This window comes from Sturnus vulgaris, chromosome 5 (genome assembly GCF_052056855.1).
Source record: "Sturnus vulgaris isolate bStuVul1 chromosome 5, bStuVul1.hap1, whole genome shotgun sequence".
Taxonomy (NCBI): Eukaryota; Metazoa; Chordata; class Aves; order Passeriformes; family Sturnidae; genus Sturnus; species Sturnus vulgaris.
In genome coordinates, this window is record NC_142247.1 from 48,233,596 (window position 1) to 48,252,953 (window position 19,358).

The following is a 19,358-nucleotide window of genomic DNA, read 5'->3' on the forward strand; positions in this document are numbered from 1 at the left end:
TGTCAGCTGTTAATGCATAAAACACTTGTTTCAACACCTAACAGCATTGCTGCTATAACATATTCCTTTCTAGAAAAATGATCTGCTGTGCTGTACTTACCTGTGACAACTGTAATTTCTTGATGTGATAAAATGCAGGTTTTAAAATACAGCCACACATGGCTTGATCTGAATCATCAGTGAACAATCTCAGTCATCTAGCTCTCATAGCTCTCTAGCTCTCTAGTGTCATTTTTAGTACAAGTTTTGTCATTCTGAGGCTAACAAAGGAGATGAGGAACAATCATCAGAGAAAGGGACAAAAAAAAGGAATGAAAAAGAGAAAAATGGGAAGCCTTTTTCCCACAACCTGGGAGAAATGGTTATGAGAGTCTAGATATACACACAGAACCTTGAGTGAGCTAAGAGCATTTTGGTCCTCAACAAAAAATGTGTAAGTCTGTGATTGATCTGGATAAGAAAATGTTTCTTTCCAATATTCTTGGTTTGGCTTCTGAATAACTTATTTCATCACTTATTGAACTGATCCATATGGCCTCATAATGAATAGTTACTGCTATTAAATTAAATGTCTTCAGGCTCTGAAGCTCTGTTTCAGCTATTATGAGATTTGCCCTTTTTCATTTTTAGACAGCTCTCTTAAAAGTACACAGAGAAAAGTTCAAAGGTACTGCAGGCATCTTTTTTATCTCGAGTTTTTTCTTCCTGTTGACTTGGATACTTTTAGTTTGCCTTTGCAGAAGACCTCTGTGGGGGCACTAGAACACATCAGATACACTGAAACTGAAAAAGGGACCATACCTCCATACCTCAAGGATAAAAAAGCTCACTTGGTTAGTAGGCTTTAGGGAAAGATAAACTTTCCTGCTAAAATGGACATTTTTTATATAACTAAGATAAAAAGAAGCAAGTGGGGAGGACTAGAGGAAACCTTAGAAAACCTCACAGCTTTAGGATTTCTTGCTTTTAGAAAAGTACAATATTGAAAAAAATGTTGGTTTTGTTATTTATTTCCCTAACTATTAGGGAATTAATTTTTTTTTTTAATTCTGTAGATGAAAGAATTCTTGCTTACTTCCCAAAGCGTCTGAGTGTTCTCGTACCCACCATTAGCAAAATAAGGAAAACAAAAGCTGGCTTCAAGATCTGACTTTATTTCTACAAGTCTGTTACATAACACACATGAAAAAAAAAAAAGTGTGGGCTCTGTCAATAACTTTCAGAATTGCAGAATCACAGAATACTCTGAGTTAGAAGGGACACACAAGGATCATCAAAGTCCAACTCTGGCCCTGCACAGGACAGCCACAAGAATCACACCATGTGATGTTCCATTTAAAGAAACTCATGTTTTGATCTGGAAAGGATTTTGTATTATTTGCAGCACCATGTATTCTATGCAGGGTGAATCCCGAGTTGCTTTTTCATGAAGTTTCACTACTGCCATGGTTGGAGTAGAATATCTGACAATGAGCAAGCCTTATTAAGTTTAGAAATTTCATTTAGGAACCAATAAGAGTTCCCAAAAACTGAATCTGACTTTAATCTTCATCTGAATTTAGTGAGAACAGTGTTGCATGCTAAGTTTGGTTTCCAAGTATTTTGGTGCTCCTTATTTTGTATATACTTCAGCAGACCTTATTTCAGCCAATTCTAGCAATTAGCAGCAGTGGAGCAAACAGCTACGACAAAAAATATTTTAAAAGTAACCAGTTTCATTTTGCTGTCTCCTTGTTTTGCATTTTGGATTAGTGGATCAAATTCACTTGGAGGGCAGCCATTGTCATCAGCTGCAATATTAAATATTTGAGAATTACTTAAAAGCCAGTTTCAAACCATTAAGGGTAACCTGACTGCTCTTATCTGTGAGTCACACCTAAGAGCTTTGGGATACATCACAAAAGACTGAAATAGAAAGAGATTTTGGTGATGAAACTTCAAAATAGCCATATTTAGAGCTCCAGTAATTCTTCTTCTCCTGCCCCAGGCTGTCTAGTCCTACTCCCTTCTTGCTGCTTGTGTGACAGGTTGAGGAGAAGACTGTAAAGCTGCTGAGCATCTGAGCCTATGAAAACTGACTTTTTGAGGATGATGCCAAACAACTCTGCTGGCTCCTGATGGCCAGTACCAGGGTTGTTGCAAAGGAGTGGGTTGTGCTATGTGACTCTGGGTGACACCTCCAAAGCAGATCATGTGAAGCCTCTATGCAGGTGCACAATGAATTATTCAAGTGCTGTTAAAGTGGTGGCAAGCGAAGTATGGGTTAGAAACAGTACTTGGATTCATCAAATAGGCATCACATTTAGATACTCAATCAGAGGCCCTAAACATAGTGTTAAAGAATATTGTCATATAGCTCAAAAATTAGGGAAGGGAAAGTGCAACTTGGATTAAGCTTCCCATTGCATTAATTTGAAGTGTTGCTTAAAATTATGGGCCTGGAGCACTAGAAGAACTAATATCTCTCTAACACAAAGTCCTATATTAGGTCATACAACCACAGACACATGATCTAGTTCAGGGCTGGGGTTTTTTGCCCCTTTTTTTTTAAACTAATTTTATTTTGAAACAAACTCTTATTTGCAAAGAAGAAAGGCCTTGTCTTAGGAAAGGCCTTCCCTTGGGCAGTACTTTTGAGTAGCACCATTTATTTCTCTGGGGAGGTTTCAGGTTTTTCAAAGATACAGTCCCTCAGGCAGCAGCTGCTTTTTGGTCACTTTTTGGTGACAGTGTAACACTTTCCATGGCTCTGTGGGTGACAGGAGGTGCGATACTCCAGGTGAATATGTGATGGCAAGGGACAGCAAGAGGTGCTTTGCTGTGCATTTTGTACTTGATGTTTGGGAGGTCCACGGCTGGGGCTAATACACTGTCTGCTGAAGAACTGGCGTCACTTCACTGTGATTCAGAGGCCAGGGAAGGGAATCTCATTATAGACCTAACCTGCAGATGAATACAAACCTTATCTTTCATTAAAAATGACATCTGTGAAATGCAGCTTGGCTTCCTAAGAGAAGGAACACTCCAGCTGAATACTAACTCAGCAGCTCCATCCTGTCCTGTGACACAGTGATCAATTGCTTGTTCTTCTTCTGTTGATGTAGCACATCTTCCTCGAGCAGGGAAGCACTTTAATCTAATGTGTGAATTTAATTTCCCCATCATTCTTCCTGGTCCGTAGAATATTTGTCTGAGCTATGGGAAAGAAATGTAAATTTTTCCAGAAGGCTGTGGCTGGGAGGAGTGATTGAGAAACAGAGAGCTGTAAAGAGCTCATAGCAGTAATTGCTTCATGTCCTGTTCAAGCTATTCTTTATGATCTTCTGTGACATGTAAGAATTATTTCCCTGCTGTGAAGTCAGCGGCTCTGTGCAACATATAAACACCTCTTTCTCTTGATTCAGAATCTACCTCTGGTGGTGCTGGAATATTTTATGCACTGTCTGGAATTAGTGGGGATTATACCAACCTATGACTACCCCTTTTTCTGCAGGATAGATGGTTTCTCCCTAATATAGATTTGGAAGATTATGAGTCTCATTTGCTTATTACTTTTTCTCCAGAAAATTTTGATTTTTTTTTAAGAGAATGCCAAGCAAGAATTTCTTTTCCCTGTAAATAAATAAATAAAAACCCCAAACAACTAAACATGATCTTGCTACATATGACCGTTTATAGGAAAGAGGAAAAATATAGATCAGTTAAAAAGCATAGAAAAGCACAGTTCTACAGGTTCTTTTATAAAGACCAGGGAGAGCTGCTTCTAAACTTGTTTCAGTATTACTCACTGGAGTTTGCAGAGGCTTGCAGAGGGCAGCTTGGCTTTCTGAAAGCCTGTCAAAATTGTCTAACATAGGGGAGTGGTGCCCTTTAAGAGGAAAAAACACTTGTCCTCAGCCTTAGAATCGAAGCATGCAGGTGGGGTTTCCTTTGTGGCCCCATATCTCGTTTTCTTGATCTAAAAATAACAAGTGACAGCAGATTTCGTTGTAGTTGCCAGCTTATTCTCAAGTTCAGGTAATTTGCTTCTGCTTCAGAAGTGATGAGACGCCTTGAACTGTATCACCTGACATCTGTCTTGCAAGCACGTTCTCCCTCAGGGCTGGAAAGCTAGGAGGAAACTGAAAACAAGGGTTAATTAGGAAAGAAAGGATAATTACCTGGTTTTACTTTTTTTTGTTTGTTTGTTTTGTTTTTGTTTTTGTTTTTTTGTATGTTGCAACCTTCACTGACCTATAGTTACTGAGGTACTGTTAGTTCATTTCCCAATCTGCACTGGTACCTCTATGCATTTGAAATGGCTTTGCCCACTGCTTCTCTGCTTCAATAAAACCCTGGGGATTCTTCAGTCTTTAATGAGAATTACAAAAGCCTCTGCATATTGTGCAATTATCTCTCCCTTTGTTTTCCTACAAAATGGATTCAGCAGCTCCCCAGTGGGACACCAGAATCAGTATGTCAATATCACAGCATCTCTCTGCAGAGAGATTGGATTTGTAGCATTCTGATTCAAGGTTATATGTTTTTAGGTGCAAACCACTTCGAAATGAGCTGTTTGCACCGGCACCTTCAGGGCATGTGAACAGTGAGTAAGTTGTTTGTTCCTGTCCTGGACGCAGGGTCTGTCACAGGCATTAAAACAGTTGTGGTTTAGGGTGAGAGGTTTTAGAGGAGTTTGCCTTTCCAGCACCCTGCCCACTTCTGCTGCTTCTCAGAGTCCTTTCACATGAGACTTCCTCTACTGCTCCAGTAGCTTTACATGGGAGCAAATTTTATTTCTCTTCCAGCTTGGCTTTAGGCATTGGAGCCCTAGCAGTGACATCCTTATTTTCAATACGTTTCAGCATATGCATCTTCACTATGCTTTTCCTGACATATATACAGTGTGTAGATAGTGAACCTCTTCTAAGAAAAAAGAAAGCATAGATAGATCGATAGATAGATCTTAAAAAACACAGGCCATTCTGAAAAATTTCCTAGGTCAACAATATGACACTGATTTAAGGTGTTTTGAAGGTTAAGTGTTCCAATTAAAGTCTATCTGCAGTTCTGAATCATCTGACTTGCACTAGAAGTCAGAAATGTGTCTCAGCTTGCATACCAGAAAAAGATATCAAAAATACTATTTTTGAAGGCTCTGGTCCTGTTTATGCAATCTGCCAGAGTAGATTGCGCTCTTTTGATAAGAGGCAGGTGAAACCAACCAACCAGTACAACAGAGAATAGCAACACCCAGAATCTGGTGAAAGAAAGTTTGCACAAAGCATGCTTTGTCCCTCAGATCTCCATCACTAAGCCACAGCTCTGCAGGGAGATCAGAACAAGCTTGGGAATTGCCACATCCATAGCAGTGCTTCAGAATAAATCCACAGACTAAGTGAAAGCACCTCACCTCCCATTTTCTTTGAAACTGATAAGCGAAATATCATAACAAGACTTTCTCTGAGGAGAGTTGTACTCCACCCTCTTAGCAGGATTGTTCTCTGCCCCTTCTCCGCTCATATGGAAACACTAGCTCTGTCTCTGATGAGAAATTTGTGTGTAGGAGATCTTATTTTCTTTTTTACTTTCTTAGTGCACTCTGTTGATTTTGGAAAACATTTTACCCATCCCTTCAAACCATAACTTTCAGAAAGGATAAGCAGTAACTGATGACATTGCAGTGTTTGCTGCTGACGAACCAACTAATAAGTTTGGGTTGTGTGTACTTCTGGACGGCATGATGCTCTCTTTTCTTTGCAAGAGATAATAAAAGGAGCTTGAGCAAGCTGGTAACTGGATCAGGCTTCATATTTGGCTCACTCACCTCTCCTCCTTTTGCCTCAGTTTCCTCATCTGTAAACTTGGAGTAACGATGCTGACCTCATTATAGTGCCTCTAAAAGAAAAGAAATACAGAGAGCTACTGAGCTCACCAAAGCCTGTGCAAGAAATGTGAGCGCCTACTTCAGAGGTCTGCTCTGAGAGCATCAAAAAGCTGATTTTTTGTACTCCAATTTTCTGGGCCTAGATCTGCATGTCCTCGGTAGATCATGGTACCTTGTTCATATCAGTTGCTGTTTATCTGCTTGTTCATTCTTCTTCCCTTCCCTGCTAAGAACTCATGAAGATGAAACACTATTCACTTACTCCTAAACATGTTTTCTCCTCTGCTTTGGTATTAATAGCTTCAGAGGATCCTCAGCCCCAGCAACATCCCACTGGATGCTGCTGGACTTGCTGCTGCTGCAGCTAAAGGGCACCAGAACATTCAATGCAGCACATGCACTGATGGGTTATAGCAGCTCCTGGGGGCTCATCTGGAGGCAGAGGGACCATGACTGTTGCCAGACATGGTGCACGAGCACCTCAAAATTTATAGCCTAATCAGGCAAACAAGACCCATGGTAAAAGAACAGCCAGCAGACATCGCCAGCTAGCAGACGACACAAAACTAAATGAAGTGATTTGCCAAGGACAGGGCTGGGCCTTATCTTGCTCTACCTCTTGGGTGAGAGCTGGGTATGTACAGACAGAAGGCGATGTACCCAGTGGATGAACAGACACTTTGGATTTTGAAGTGGTTTTACTCCTTTTCCCACCCCTCCCTTTTGGTCTCTTTGCCTTCTTCTTTCTTTTCTCTTTTATTTTTTTTGCAGGCCTGCTCCACACTGTCCCTGGTGTTCTCTGTCCATCTCTCCAGCCAGGTCACCATGTGAAGTCTGTCACCAGCCAGCCCTCGCTTCCCTCACAGAAGTGCTTGCAGGTAGCTGGTGCCAATTCCTCTTTTCTCCAATAATGGGTTCCCTGGGACACATTCTGCTTTAGCTGTAATTTTGTACTTGAACAGAATAATTTGACCGTGCTAGTAGCTGGAAACAACAGCTACTTGCTCAGGTCTTTCTGCCTCCTCCCTGTGCCTGTTTGCAATTCCACCTGCTCTCCCCTGCCTTGCCTTGCAGTAATCTGATCATTCCTTCAGCTTCCCAGCCCTAGGTCCCAGGGGCTGCACAGTCACGGGGAGAGAAACAGCCCCAGACTAGGGAGATCCAGCCTAGGGGTTTGGACAGTGGTACTGAGTAATTCATCAACAGTGGCATCCCTGTGGAAAACGAGTCATCAGCAATATGAGAGGTGTGTGACCTTCCTCTCTCAACTGCAGAGCAGTGTAGGGCTCAGCTCTGAATGCTAATGGCTTCGTGCAGGGCTCCTTGTTCTCCACCTGTGCTCTGAAGTACAAGAGGAAATCTGCTTCCACGGGAAAACACTACCAGCAAGGTCCATAGGGGTGTTTGCACAACCCCACAGAGCGTCTGTGTAACCCCTTCAGCATTTTAGAGCTACTGAAGGTTTTCATCAGAAGAACTCTACCCCAGAAACCTCATATGTGCACACAGCAGCAGCTGGTGCGCTCTCGTGGTGTTGTGCAGTTACTGCCTGTCCTTGCTGTGGCCAGACACTCTGTGCTGCTGCAGCACTGGGAACCACAGCACTCATGGCTGTGAACCCTGTCTCTGAGCCAGCATCTGAATCACAGCTGTCCAGTTTCCGTTTTAGTCACAAAAGAAAATAGAATTTTGTTAAAAATTTGCTCCTGCAAAGGTGGGGGGCGGGGAGAACTTGGTCCTGTGCTTATCCCAGAAGTGCATCTCTCACGATACTGCTGCTGATAAACTCCCACGACTGCTCTCTTGCCCCATGCATCTCCTCTCCTATAAATCCTAGACTTTTGTGTCAGTCCCCCAGCCCAATGCAACTTAAGGTATGTGTGGCACAGATGTCCAGTACATGTGTTTCCTGTAACATCTGAGTCCTGTGCTTTAAAGGATACATTGTCTTTCCATTCCATACCACTCGATATTAAAAGTATCTCAATTGATTCCCCAAACCTTAACTCAACTAGATTTTTGCTCTTATAGATTTTCCCTGCTTTAATGACCCAAAACAGCCTTGTTAGCTAGGAGAAAGAACTTATTTTTTTTCTCTTCAGTTTTCAAAGAGAGCTGTGTGGGCCTGCAAGTCTTCAAAGCCTATGGTCTGTGGTCCAAGAGCTAAAAACAGTCACAAACTTCACCACCAGATGGATAAAAACTTAAGGCTCATCTTGCTCCTCTTTCTCCTTCAGCAGCACAAAAAAAAAAAAAAAAAAAAAAAGACTTGCATTTAAAAGCGTTTATTGGTTGGAATTTTTCTCTGCCTGTAACTGGGAAGAAGCTAAGAAACCATGGAAAGATCACATATTTAGACTAGCTCCAGGATTGACAGTCCTGATGAGTGTTTGCATAACCAAGTGAGGTATCACTCAAAAATGTGTAAATAAGTTTCCCATGGGGAGCTCTCAGACTCTGCCTCAGAGGAAGAGTTTTGCTTAAATAAGCACAGAACAGCTTTGTTGTTGCAACTTTGGGGAGCCTTCAGGCTGCTAGTCCCAAAAGCTGTACAAGTCCTGGCCAGGCTCACTGAAGAGCAAGCAAATGTGTTCAGCTACACACTGCCTTCTCCAGTCCTGCCAGTGCTCCTCTCCCAGCTCTGCTGCTGCCTTTGCTGATAATAGACCACTTGTATTTTTTTCAGGGAAGAAACATAACACATATGGGTTGTGCACAGTGAAGGTGATTCTGAAATGCATTTTTTGTGGGCTAAATTAAAATTATTCCGCTTTTGGCTTGCTTTGAAATTAGTGCAGTTGTCCTATGACAGTTGTGGATCCTTTTCTTACCAAAAATACAATGTCAGTTGTTCCTTAAAATGATGGCAATTCTTGCTTCTTTGGAGCAGCCTCCTTCCTGATACTGAACACTGGGATTGTTTTGCCAATAATTTTTGACAACTCTTCCACCTATCCCCATGTCTTTAAACCAGACATTTTGACATCATCTGTGCCACCATGAATAACTAATCTAAAGCATAGAACATAAAATTTTAGACATTTTATTCTCAGAATAAATTATTTTCAGAATATTTTAGAAAAAGATACAATTTAAGAGATCCAGAGAAAATAGTCACAAAATAGAATGAAAAGGAGGAGGAGGAGGAGTAGGCATAAGAACAGCAGAAAAGGCACAACCAGAAGAGAGGGAACAGAAACTGGATGAAATCAGGATATAAAAGCTTATAAATCTCCTTATTTTAAGGTACAAAAAATACCAAGTCTTAAAATATGATCTTTTCCTGGCAATGACCACACTGTTAAGAAGTTTGCCTTTTGGAGCAAAAAGGGTGGGTGTGCTCAGGGGCATTTTTCCAGTCTTCTGCTTGAGACCTCTTTTCTCCTGTGCCTGTTTCAAGCAAATGCTATTGTAAGACACACATGGGCACACACACACAAAACACTTAAGAAAATAGAAGTAGGCTTTAATTGAGACAGCAAAAACAGAGCAAGTTTTGCATGCAAAAAGCCTTCTCTGGAATTGAACTGTCTTTCAACACGTCAGCATGGTTGTGTATCTCTCTGAGTTCCTGTGACAAGAGCTGAGAATGGATGGCTGGCTGTTTTACTGCAGTTTTTGAAAGCAGTTTTCAGAGATTAAGACTATTTTGAAAAGCCAGTAGAGTCCACTTTCAGAAGGTGCTTGACATTAGCAAGTGACTTTTGCTATTCTGATACTTATTTCAAAGATGACAGAGGTTAAAGGAAAATCAATCATAAAGGAGAACTGAGTTTGGTGTCTTGTCAAATAGTGCTCATCTAGGGAAGTGTTTTTCAGAGGTTTGTCAGACCCAGCCTCATAGCATGCATTCCAACAGTGAGAGAGGCTGTGATCAAAGGAATAAACATACTCCTGAGTACAATACATCTACCCTGGCTTGGCATGTGGCCTCCTTCATTGATTGGAAAGAAGTGGAATCAGCAGGTAATAAAACAGGCAAATTAATTTTGATTGGTTTTTTACTAATTATTTACTTTTTACTTTTTATTTTCCTTCATTTTCATTTCCTTATTTTCCTTCCCCATGTTGGCTTTCTAGTGTTCCTAGGTTCACTTTCTGATCTCAGTCATTAGGTTTCCTGCCCCAGTGGGAAATCATTCAGCCAGCATGGTAAATGCTGTGTGGCTGCTGTCATAGAAGAGTTTAAATGACTGCTGCTACTATTAATCACTGTATTCCTGAATCAGTTTTATAAGGTAGTGGCTGGAGAAGTGAGAAGAATCACATTTGTCTGACCAACTGCCATAACTCCACTGACACCCAAAATGAGCAGTTACTTCACTTAGCACTGACTGGGGCCTCTCATTTCATTTAAGAATGCATTTCCTTCTGAAATTAATGTCTGCTTTATACTAAGCATAACTATTCTTTCTGTCTAACTTGGGTCACATCCACTGAATCCAGTAATAGATGAGGGATCTAAACTCTAAAAGATGTGTCCCTTAAACATTACTAAGTAAAGAAAAGTTGATGTGTCCATCAGCAGTTTTTCTCTTTCCCTTGTTCTATTCAGTCAGGTACAAGGACTTCCCCAGACCTCATTTTTTGCACAATTTGTGTTGTAACTTGTTGTAGTAGAAAAGTATAGAACAATATTTTCAGAAAAGCAAGATCTCTAGGGAGAATCAACATTTTTTACTAGCCTTGCTGATATATTTGGAAAATTCAGGTATGCTGTCAGGTTCTGAGACTCTGCAGGTGACTCAGTGCTTTAAAATGTTTTATATCTGCTCTGATGAATGATGTTAGCTCTGCTCCAAGCTTCACTTTCTCTGGCCACCCAAGTTACAACAATGCTACTGTCAAAAACCACATAGAGGATCATTCTTTCACCCCAGCCTTCCATAAGCCATTAAAAAAAAGTTATTATTGTATGTCCCTTGAGATGTTGGGAATAAAGAAGAAATGGTTTTTATATCAATGGACAACACTTTCTCTCCAGCTCTTGGCTGGTGTCAGCCTTTGATCACTCCTGCTTCACATCAGTTGTGATTATCTCAGTGCTGAAGCCAGGCTGAGTCCTCCTACTCACTTCTGGATATTCCCCCTGCTCACCACACAACCTACCATCAGACCAACAGCTTCTACTCTGTTTAGAAACACATTTCATTACTGTCAGCTTCTGGTATCAGCTTTTATAGACATGCAAAATAGCTTTCCTTCCCCCAGCACCCATATGCTGAACTACCAGATTACAAAGATGCCCTTTTTTAAAGTTCAAATTTGTGAAGTCTCATCAAATTGAGAATTAACTGCAAAGTGAGATTTCAAACAGTTGCCTCTCTTAAGCAGTGCTATATGGCTAGGAAAACTGTTCTCTTTGACAAGAGTATTTAAAGCTGGGTTTATCCTAGGTGTTGTATGGTTTTGAATCTCAGAGCTAGAATTTACTTTTTAGTTCCATTTAGTTCAGTTTCCAAATGGACTTTCAGGGTAATCTTTCAGCCAAATTTCTGCATCACGGATCATATGCCTGACATAGTGAAGGGAAACAGAAATCAGGAGAGAAAACAAAACTTGGAGAGAGGCAGCATTTTGTCCAAGGTCAAAGTGAAGGTGGAAGCCAGAGCAGAGCTGCACCATCTCAGCTCTAGGATGTGCACCAGGTCCTGTTCCTGAGCTCCCTCCCTCATGTTTTGTAGCAGCAATTTGTCATGGCTTCACAAGCTAGCTGCCTGGCCTCCTGCAGGCTGAGGATATCATGTGTTTTTCTCACTATAAACTAGATTAATAAAATTTGTGCTTGGGTTTGTATTTATTCATGACCATTTTTTCTAGGATGAGGTAATATATTAAATGCAAATGTTTATATTAATGCACTCCCATAGTTCCACTTAGGCCAGGAAGGTGAAGCATGTTTAACCAATCTGTTAGCTGCCTATGGCTATTTTCCTAAGGGTTACCACAGTGGATTGTAATGCTCATTTAAATTCCAGCATCTTCCCAACAAGAGCGGGCTGGTATTCTGGCTTCACTGGCCTCCTGTTCACACAAAAATCAAGCACTGTATATAGGCCTGGCTATATTTGCACTTAACCCAGATACAGACCTGCTGCTGGAAGAGAAGTGTGGCAGAACTTAAGATGGTTTGGACCAGTTCTTTGCCAGGATATACCAGCAAGAATACGCATAAAGCTTCTAGGTGTTTTGATCAGTATGGATATAGCAATTCCAGAGGAAAAAAAAAAAGAATCCCACACAAGCATAAACATACTAAAGCCCATATTGGTATTGTGGGCAAAACTTGATTGTCTTTAAAATGTGTTGATTAGTAACTGATGAGCTAGTACTCCTGCTAAATGTTTCATTTTTATTTAGAGAACAAGCTCTCGAAAGTCTTGGTGTTGGATATATTCACATTTCTTGTGCTTCTTTATCCTTGTGCATGGACCCCCTGAATTTCACTATCACAGTAGCAGTAGCTCAAGATGCGTTATTCTTAGAAAAATGAGCAGAGACTCTTTATCTCTTGGGCTTTCTTCAGTTTAAATATTCAGGATTATGCAGTTTTTTGCTGCATTTGTATGTCCTGAAGAAAGAGTGGGTAATGTCTGTGAATGACATATTCTTTTGCTGACCTTGTCTTCATCCCAAGTTGAGGATCTTTTTGACTGATTGGCCCCCATATTTCCAAACTTGGATTTGATACATCAGGCAGAGGCATAAAGGCTGTCTCCAGGTAGAGTCATCTCACTCTGTAAGATTTCAAACCTTAGAATGGTTTCATCTCTGAGTGCTCCTTGGATTCCGTTTTGTGGTAGCTTTATGAAACTATGACTCAGAGCCTGTAATTAATCCCTTAAGCATTTCATTCTTTGACAAGTTTTGCAACACATGGGATTTCACAATAATGGTGAAATCATTTCCAAAATGTCTCTATGAGTTCAGCTATAACATTTCCGCTGGGAATACAGCAACATATTTATTTCTGTGCTCAGAAAAAGAAAACTCTGATAAAGATGGATGTATTCCATCTTAAAGCAAGGAACAAATTGTGAGAGTCAAAAAACCTGTGCATATGTATATGCATATGTATAAAATTTATAGTAGGCTTCTGTAGTTCAATTTCCTCATTATTTGCTAAACAGGGAGAAGTGCTAAGAGAACTTAAGGATGACTTAATGGGAGAAGGCTATTGAATTTCTGGGACATTGTTCACATAATTATCTACACTGTTTGAAGGTAACTATCCATATTGGTTTCCAAGACTGATTCATTGAGTGTATTCCAGTGCAGGATTAGAATAAAGATTAATTTAGGTAATTTGCTGTCCAGGGCCAGGAGCAGATGCTTAGAAATGAGTACCAGCTTATGATTTCATAATTCAGCTTAAACCAAGATAAAAGCTTACTGCTGCCAAGAGGGAAAGGTCCTCTCCTTCTTTTCAGCTTCTGCACCCCCAGTTCCTGGCTTCATGAACCCCAGATTGCCTGTGCATTGCTGGTGCTCCTCCAGACACACAGTAAGCCAATTTACTGCAATAGCAGGAAGGGCACTTAAATAATAACAAAAAGAAGTGCTTTTGTCACTGGTGAGTGGAGATGGCTTGCCTCCTGGTCTGTTGGGTCACAGCACCAGACAGACGGGTCACACACTTGGGATCAGTGGATGTGGGAGAAAAGAGTAGGGAAGGCTAGATAGGAATGAAGTAAAGAACTAAGAAGGAGGGACCAGGGGGGAGTAAGGCTTCCAAGTTGTTTCAGCAGTGAGGCATTTATTTGGCTAAACCTTCTATTTTTGCCTGTTTGACACCTACTGGAAAATCCAGCTAGTCTTCCCAGAGCAGCATGTACAGTGGGTGGAAGAGCTCTGTCCTGAATGAAAATATCTCATTTAAAATTTATGAAAAAGTCTGTCTGGGAGTTGTGGAGGGTTGTTTTAGATTTGCACATGTGCATTACTTTACAGTCATTGTTCTTGAGTTTTATTGTCCATTTTATTGTTTGTTCAGTCAACATCATGCAATCCTTCTGCAGCAGTTCACAGTAGCTAGAGCTGAAGGCCACACATGATATCAGTATCCAGAAATTGTTGTTTCATCTGAAAACTCCATTATGTGACTTTTTAGCCTATTTCATGTAATTCATTGATATGTTAAAGAATAAAGATCCCAGCACTGAACCTGGGAGCATCATGATAACTGCCTTTCCACTGTGTATAGTTCTATTTCCTACTTCTTAAACCATTATCAGTCTTTGAGGGAATCCTTCGTCCCAAAATGAGAGGGCTGAAGAACTTTCAATAAGGAGCACTGTTGCCACCTTTTTTGGAAGATGACAAACTCCTCACTTGAGCATTGATTGTGTCCATGTGATGGATGATGTAGATGTCTTCCCTGGACAAAGTGAACGGGGATACATAGATCATACAGATAATATTTACTTTTCATTCTCTTCTTTGGTGGGAAATTTTTTCCGTGATTTCCACCAGTGGCAGGGAGCCTCTCTTTAAGGTTGATGCCATACTGCCACCTTTCATTCCTCTAGCACTTTTTCGATGCTAAACCATAGATCACATGTCATGGCAGCTCTATACCTGAAGTGCTTTAAGCTCCTGAATAAATATCATCTCATCTGGGTAGTTTTTCACTGGTTCAGTTTCTCAATTTGCTCCAAGTCATCTGGTATTAATTTATTAAGCTGAGGCAATTCTTCCTGGTGAAGAATGTCTCCATTGTAGGAAATTCATGGATACTTTTAGGGCCATTAGATGCTTCTGAAAATCTCTGATGTTCTTTTGTAGCTTAGAAATATGTCCTGTCTCAAACATTAAATATATAGTCACTCTGGGATGTTGTTTGCTCTGTCTCACCCCTGATGGGCACGAGTCAGGGCACTTTGTCTTTTTCCTTTTTTTTCAAGTATTTTATAACAAAAAGTAGAGGCTTTATTTTGTCTTCTAATGTTCTGAGTCTTGATATACACTTTGATTGTGTTTTCAACTGTTGTTTTTCACAGAATCATCATAGAATCAAATCACAGAATGGTGTAGGTTGGACGGCATCTTAGAGATCATCTAGTTCCAACCTCTCACCATGTTTTTTTTCTGGTATTTTTGGTTGTTTGTTTTTCTTTTTCTTTTTGTTTTTGGTTTTTTTTTCCTGAACTGCAAAATCTAACACAATATAGACAGAAGTTTAATATAGTGGCCTGGGTTTTTTATTAAGATTTCACTTTATGGAATGGTTATGAGGCAGTTCAAAATATGACCATTAGATTACCTACTTAGTAATTTATTTATTTTTTAAAATTAATCTGAAATTCAGAGATGCTCTTTTGTTTCACCCATTTCTGGAAGCAGAACAGGAACTGTTTCATTACTCCCTCTAGCCTAGGTCAGGTGCTGTAAGTGGTCAGCTATCCAGATATTCGGCATACCAAGGAAGGTAGGGCATGTTCCCTGGACAGCCAACTTCAGGGCAAAGAGACTTGTGCCCTTTGGATTTGAGCTGCTGTTCCTGAGGCTGGTAGGCACCTTTCTTCTTAGATTGATGGCGGGTACCCAGAGTTACAGGCAGCCTCTCAGCATCAGTTATTTTGTTCTTATAAAGCAAACTGGAATGTCACTTTGATTTGTTAGTTAATCATCAGCATTTCATCTTTTTCCCCCCAGAACTTCTTTGAGCTTTGGCTCAAACTGACTTTTTAGAAACTGCTCGCTCATTTCTCTCTTAGATTTCTTCCAGTCAGGAGCATAATGAATATTAACCAACATCATTGTGACAGTACTGCAAATATCTCCAAATACTGCCAAACTGCCACACCATAGATTAAGATTTCATTGTGGAAACCAGAATTTGATGAGAAGAGCACTCTAACCATGGGAATGATTGGTCATTTGAATAATCTATCTGTTGATTGGAGTAGACACCCTGTAAACTAGAGATACTAAAATCAAGGGCACAGAGATTTTTGTAAGGATGTGCTTGTTTCAGCCTCAACAAAAACTGTTACAGGAGAGATGGTAGGAAACAGATTATATTATTACAGTTTTTCCTTTTTTTTCTTTTTTCTCTTAAAACTATATAAATTCTATCTCTTAAGTCTAGAAGTGTTTTTCTGAATTATTTACCAGTTTACATTTTTATCATCTTTCTTCACATCTTCACTAGAATAGAAATAGAATAAGTAAACAAAAGTTTTGGGCTTTTATTTCTGGAGGGCAGAAATATCACAAATATTCAAATCACAGTCACCATCCCCTCTTTTTTCATCTCCTTTTGGTCACCACTGAGGACAGACATATTCCTCTGCCTCTCCCTAGGCAAGTGCTGAGATCAGAAATTCCATATCTCATAGCTGTCTCTAGAGGGAATTTTCACATGCCAAAGCCACAGTGGAAAGGACTGGATTTTTCTGGTGTTGGGTATTTTTAATATCAAGCAGGATCAGTACAAAGGGTAGCAAAGGAAACAAAATTAATATGAACCTCAAAATGGACATAACTCATCCAGTAGACTGAACATCTTTGCTGTTAGTTTTCTTCCTCTTCAAGTGTGTTTCAGTTGAAGCCAAAGATGCTCAAATTCAAATACTCAGACGATTTTACAAATGAATCTATGGCTCATTCAGTGATGCACTGAAGGAAATGTTAGTTCCTGTTCAGTTCCTAGGAAAAAGTACACACTGCCGCACATTCCCTGCTGTCACAACTGCCTGTCACCCTTACCTGTCATCTCTCCCAACCCACTCAATTCTTGCTGTTCTGTGGAAAGATTTGCTTTCATGCTGAAAAGTGATCTTTATAAGTGTTTACTTAAATGAACAAGATGCTGCTTTTTTACTTGTTCTGTGTTTCTTACACCATTAAAAATGCCCTGTTCTGTTAATTCTATGATTCCGGAGATTGGTTCTTTGTCTTACAGAGTAAGGCAGCTCCTGGAAGGCAGCACACAGCATGGCAAACACCACCTTGGTGTATTGGCTTGATTGTAGTTCAAAGCAAAGTACATAAAGAATTGTGCTTTTCACTGGTTGCTATCACTTCATTGCTCTAATAAACATTATATCCCTAAAGCTTTACTGTTTCAACCAAGTTTTCCTCCTCAGAATACAGGATTTATTCACCATGTTCACTGATAAAGAACATGTTGACTCCCTTACCCTTTTAGCCCAGGAAACTAACCACAGGATGTGTCAGCTGAAAGTTCCAGTGGCAATGAATGTTTTTTTCATGCGAATAAAAAATGAGGAAGTGTGTGCATGCACATTTTCAAACAGGTGGTTTCCAACAGCCTCAGTTTCTAACCAGCTGTTTTCTCTGTTCCCTTCTCGTGGCTTCTGCAGCAAACATGTTATTTGGAAGATAAAGATTTTGATGAGGGAATATAGAAAGTTGCCAAACCATTCTTTTCCTGCAGCCTGCATGGTTGGCTGGGAAGCATAAGATGTGCTTACTTGACAGCTTAGTGGAAAGGGGTAGAGCCAACCAAATTATTTTCCTCTGACAGCTCTAGTTTCTCTCCCTTTCCTGACTTCCTTGTTTCTACTTCTGATTGCAGGGGTCACTGCAAACTCGTTCCAACTGGTTGCAAACAGCTGTGCTGCTAATTATTTCATTGGCCATAGAAAATCCCAACAGGTAGCATTTTTGCTTGATTTTCCTTCTCTTCTTTGTGTTCCTCCTTATCTCTGCAGTGGGAATCAACAACTTTCCCAATGCAAGAGGTGGATGCTTAAAATAATAATATATTAAATTGCAAAGGGGTGTTTGAAGGGAAATGAAGTGCACTGTTCTTAGACATGCTTTGGTACTTCTTTTTTAATGACAACCTGCAGGAAGGCATTGCTTCATCTATTGCCTCTGCAAAGCACCACAGTCACAGGGTGGGATCACTCTGCCCCCTGGAATTGTCTCTTTTGTGTTGATTATTGCCTTCTGTCTCCTTTTATAAAGCCACATTTTATAGGGTTTTACAGTTATAAAGTCAAATATTATCTTTTTTAATAGGGAGAAATTAATGAATTATAGAAAATATATGATATAAAAGCAGATATAAACCAAGATTATTACTCTAAGGCATTAATTCATTTGAATGGTTCTCATAAAGTACAGTAATATCAGAGATTGCACTAAATGCACCTTCATTGCATGGTTAACCCAAACACCACCTTAATTTTCTCCGCAGTTCTACTATTTAGGTAAAATATATTGTACTATTGAACAAATACATCCTCCCCAGTAAGGGTGGCTACCCTTTGGATTCCAGGTGGAATATATCCAGAAAACAGGAAACAACAAGGATTTAATTCTCCAGTATTTTTTCTATGAATTATTTATCAATAAATAACTGAGACTATTAACTTAGAGTGGCAGCCTAATACTTCTGGTGCTTTTTAAGGAAAATATCTTTCCAAACAAGAAAAAAGAAAAAGACCTCTGAGGAACTCATCAGAACCTTCTGGTATCTCCATGCCCTGCTCAAATAGAGTTAAAATTTTCCAGAAGTGATAAAACGGAAATGAAATTATGTTTCCTGACAATTAGTGGAATTTCTTAACAAGCCTGTTTAAATTTAACTTTGATTGCCCTGAGAAAGATGGTGATAAAGCTTCCGGCAGAATGCATTGGTAATAATTGCAGCTAAAAGTACAGTAAAACATAGGAATAAATTGTCTGGTTGTTGTGGTGTACCTGTTACTGATATCTTTTAATAGTACATGAACATCTTGTAATTTTTGGGGCAGTCCAGTAGATCTTGCCTTAGAGCAGCTGAATAAACTGGTTATTAGACTGAAGTCTCTCACAGCTCTAATTTTCTGTGATTTTTCACCATCCCAAGGAAAAGGCTACTGCTTTTGTCACCTAGGCTATGAATGATCAAGGTCCTTGGTGCTGTCCTGGATATCTGGAGCCTTGTTATGTGCTCAGATAACGAGTGGGATAATGGGGAGGTGAGTATTCCTTCCGCCTTGCTGGTTGTACTGGCTGACACTGTTTTACCCTGCAAAAACCTTTGCAATCCTGCCCACAGCAGTGGTCTGAGCCTGGGCTGTGGTGTGGAGTGTTTTCCACAGGCAAGGGGGCTGGGACAGCAGGAATTCTGTGAGACACCTGTAGAAGCAATTTCTCCATGTTTATTCTGTGGAAGACAGCCACAAACTTGGGAGAATAAATCTGCAGGTTTTGCATCCTGCTGCAATGCTTATTTATCTGGCTGGCAACACTGAAGTGTTCAGATATTTATGTTTTGAATTCACTTTCAGGGAATTGCCAAAAAGTCCAAGAAAACATGTTCCTTTCCTGTTTAAAAAACTCCATAATCTGTGGAATGTAAAACCACTTTAAACAGAAAAAAAAATCCTTTAAGCAAGTTACATTTTCATAGGACATTATTTTTTTCTTCTATTTTAAATTCAGTGATTTTTTTTATTCCTTATACATGCTGGATAGGCTTCCTAAAAGCTTCTTAAGCATGTGAAATGTTTTACCTACATAATTTCTGAGATTA

The 19,358-nt window shown here is 40.0% G+C and overlaps 1 long non-coding RNA gene across 1 annotated transcript; it reads left to right on the plus strand.

Annotated features, from left to right (window-relative positions):
* The first annotated feature begins 5,780 nt into the window (after window positions 1-5,780).
* Window positions 5,781-18,803, plus strand: LOC148223703 (uncharacterized). Its single transcript, XR_015804005.1, has 3 exons — window positions 5,781-6,744; window positions 17,409-17,488; window positions 18,690-18,803. It is a non-coding gene; the product is annotated as an uncharacterized LOC148223703 (long non-coding RNA).
* Window positions 18,804-19,358: the final 555 nt, after the last annotated feature.